Below are 4,086 nucleotides of genomic sequence, written 5' to 3' on the forward strand. Positions count from 1 at the left end.
GAAAAAAGAGACTTTCATCTTTTTTTAAGAGGATAACTTCAATCATAAGCAGCATCAAAACTTCTCCTGGGATTAATTCAAATAAATCCATGATTCTGAGTGAAGGACTCCTGTGAACATCAAGATGTCTGTTCACTAAAATGTCTTCTGTGTCTTAAATTTCAGGGCATACACGTTATCACTCAGAAAAACAGTTTGTCTTTAGTTACTGAAGTGATGGTTAAAAAGATGTGGCGGTCATCTGCATGACACACTGAGCAATTTCATTGAGCCATCAAGAGCCAAAAAGATGCATATTTCATTACTCAATGGAAACATAAGGCATAATCCTGAAAAGACATACACATCTCAGTAAGACACTACTCATGTGACTAGTCATGTACAAACGTGTTTTCAGAATTTGGCGAATACTGAGCAATGAGAAAATTTAGCAGCTTTAGAACATAAAAAATTGTGGGGTTCCATGCGGAGCAGATAAAGCACACGACCAATGTGGTTGCAAGCTGAATCCGAATCCTGTTTATTGCAAGCTTTCTTTTATAGTTTTTCTCTACGTTACATAACACAATTAGGCTATAATAACACATCTACGGATTGGACAAGAAGGAGAATCATGTGTTTATCACATGTATAGCCCCACACCGATTGGTTCAACCGTTCCTTACATAAGGCCATGATTTGTTTACCTCATTTTATATAATCCTAGACCACCAGGGGGCCTTACATAAGGCCATGATCATCTTATATAATCCTAGACCATCAGGGGGCCTTACATAAGGCCATGATTTATTACCTGGCAAGTGTCCCATCGTGACCCTTACCTCCTCATGGAACTTTTCATTAGATTGGTGTAGGGATGATACATCCCCACACCTCCCCCCTTTTTCTTAAATAAGGCCTATAGGAGGGTCCAACTAACATTAGGACAATTACTAGCCACCTGACTACTTTTTTTTGAACCTATAAAACTGATGACAGGTGACATTTAACAACTGGGAAATATATGGAGAACTATTAAAAAACATAACATTACATAAATACCCACGAAAACCATTGGGGATCCGATGGGGTGGCCCTGAACAAGCAAAAAGGGCTTCTTGGCCAGCCTGGTTCGCCCAGGTGACCCAAACATTTTGTCGTGGGTTAACAAAAGGTACAGAGTTTGGACATACAAAGACCCCTGCTCCTATAATAAGGAGTCCGAACAAACAGAAGTACAGCATTATTAGGTGTCTAGGCTGTGACAAACAACAAGTGCAAGTCCGGTGCCGCGGGGTCGTCGTTTGGCTTCTGCGTGGCGGCATGGTGTTCGGGTAGCATCTGCCGGAGGGATCTTATCCGGTGGTTTTTTCCTATATGTCCTTTTAAAGTTAGATAAGCCAGGCTTCGCCATTCTTTTTAACCTATTCTGCAACTGCTTACCCTGCCCCGGGAACTTCGCCCGGAACTTTGGGGTACAAACATTATTGGTGACAGGAAAGCCGGGCTGGTTTAGCGCTCGCAATGTGTGGGACTGCGGGGGATGGCTCTTACCAGCCAAATGGGACAACTGATTCAGCATGTCCTGTAGCTGAAGGCCCTGTTTGTACATTCCCGCGTTTCTGCCCCCATTTCAACAAACGGGACAACGCGTCAGAGGGAAGCTTTTCTCCCCGCTTTTTAGCGATGCGTAATAAAAAATCATGCACCGTCTCCTCCTCTGCAGACAAAGCAGAGCCCATTTTAATAAAAGCAGCCGCTCACCTGTGAGCTCACGAACGTCTCTCTCGGACGACCAGGAGCCGGTATCCTCCGGTACCTCCTGAGCGGCTGCCACCTCCGCCTTTTCTCACCGAACGCTTCAGTCGGCTGTGAGCTCACGAACGTCTCTCTCGGACGACCAGGAGCCGGTATTCTTCGGTACCTCCTGCTACGGCTGCCACCTCCGCCTTTTCTCACCGAACGCTTTAGTCGGCTGTGAGCTCACGAACGTCTCTCTCGGACGACCAGGAGCCGGTATCCTCCGGTACCTCCTGCCGCGGCTACCACCTCCGCCTTTTCTCACCGAACGCTTCAGTCGGCTGTGAGCTCACGAACGTCTCTCTCGGACGACCAGGAGCCAGTATCCTCCGGTACCTCCTGCTGCGGCTGCCACCTCCGCCTTTTCTTACCGAACGCTTCAGTCGGCTGTGAGCTCACGAACGTCTCTCTCGGACGACCAGGAGCCAGTATCCTCCGGTACCTCCTGCTGCGGCTGCCACCTCCGCCTTTTCTTACCGAATGCTTCAGTCGGCTGTGAGCTCACGAACGTCTCTCTCGGACGACCAGGAGCCGGTATCCTCCGGTACCTCCTGCCGCGGCTGCCACCTCCGCCTTTTCTCACCGAACAGTTTAGTCGGCTGTGAGCTCACGAACGTCTCTCTCGGACGACCAGGAGCCGGTATCCTCCGGTACCTCCTGAGCGGCTGCCACCTCCGCCTTTTCTCACCGAACGCTTCAGTCGGCTGTGAGCTCACGAACGTCTCTCTCGGACGACCAGGAGCCGGTATCCTCCGGTACCTCCTGCTGCAGCTGCCACCTCCGCCTTTTCTCACCGAACGCTTTAGTCGGCTGCCTCGACGTCCAAGCTGAATCACGTCGGGGTCACCATTTGTGGGGTTCCATGCGGAGCAGATAAAGCACACGACCAATGTGGTTGCAAGCTGAATCCGAATCCTGTTTATTGCAAACTTTCTTTTATAGTTTTTCTCTACGTTACATAACACAATTAGGCTATAATAACACATCTACGGATTGGACAAGAAGGAGAATCATGTGTTTATCACATGTATAGCCCCACACCGATTGGTTCAACCGTTCCTTACATAAGGCCATGATTTGTTTACCTCATCTTATATAATCCTAGACCACCAGGGGGCCTTACATAAGGCCATGATTTGTTTACCTCATCTTATATAATCCTAGACCACCAGGGGGCCTTACGTAAGGCCATGATCATCTTATATAATCCTAGACCATCAGGGGGCCTTACATAAGGCCATGATTTATTACCTGGCAAGTGTCCCATCGTGACCCTTACCTCCTCATGGAACTTTTCATTAGATTGGTGTAGGGATGATACATCCCCACAAAAAATGTGTTCAAGAAGTTGATTTACAATCATTGTGAAATGCCTGGTGCTCATCCCTGCTGAAAAATGAAACCAGTTTAATTTAGGTGCCTAAATATAGATTTAGTTTTGATTTTAAGAACACACTTTTGAAAAATTTGTGCTAGGGTTTATTTTTCTTTACATTCTGGAGTTTTGTATGTATCTGTCATGGTTACAGGACTGGCTGCAACTCTGTCTCCCTTCTGGTCTCTCTAACTGCACCTCTCAGTGTTAAGCTTCATGCATTTATCTATCCTGGAGTGGAATTCTGCAATTCTCCCACTTTTAAAGCAGGTCAAAGGCTGCAATTCCCTGCATATCAACTATTCTCACCCTACAGATCTGACTGAGTTCTGGCACCTGTAGTTCTTCCCTTTGGGAGTATGTGACCAGTGAAATGCAGTGATCAGACAACCTTCTTAAAACCAAAGTGTTTTGTACTTTAGCACTAGGAACAAAGCTGTTGGAGAAAAAATATTTGAAAACAACAGTCTACACATAGACTTACCTAAAGCCCAACCATCCTAGGATGGTCACCTAGGAATGCCAAGCTTTTCCATGTCTGATGGGTCCCCCAAACAGTTGCTGTTGCTCTCTTGAGAAAGTGGACCTTTTAATCCTGCCAGGGTTTTTTGTTCTTCTGTGTTTGGCAGATTTGGTCATTCCTAGTCAAACCAGTCCTGTAGTCTCTGCAGCAATTGGAGCCAGAGTCCTTGGAATTAAAGGTTCTGGTAGTGTCCCTTAACGACTCCTAGATGTCAATTGATAGGTGGGCACTTCTCCTTTTTGCTTGTATTCCAGATAAACTCCTTTTGAGTTAAACCAGTACAGTGGTACAGAAAATCAGGCCTGCATATAGTTTTAATGAAGTATTAGAGCACTCCAGATCCATCACATTATCACAAATAACTGGGAAAAAAATGACTTGTTGAAACCCACACATTTCCCTTTTAAAA

General features: G+C 46.2%; 1 long non-coding RNA gene across 1 annotated transcript; it reads right to left on the reverse strand.

The window, feature by feature from the left end:
* Positions 1-457: 457 nt before the first annotated feature.
* On the reverse strand, positions 458-3,081 carry LOC135974044 (uncharacterized). Its single transcript, XR_010591168.1, has 3 exons — positions 3,031-3,081; positions 2,328-2,923; positions 458-1,798 (listed from the first exon to the last, which is right to left on the reverse strand). It is a non-coding gene; the product is annotated as an uncharacterized LOC135974044 (long non-coding RNA).
* Between the last annotated feature and the right edge of the window lie 1,005 nt (positions 3,082-4,086).

Source organism: Chrysemys picta, chromosome 10 (assembly GCF_011386835.1).
Source record: "Chrysemys picta bellii isolate R12L10 chromosome 10, ASM1138683v2, whole genome shotgun sequence".
NCBI classification, from domain to species: domain Eukaryota; kingdom Metazoa; phylum Chordata; order Testudines; family Emydidae; genus Chrysemys; species Chrysemys picta.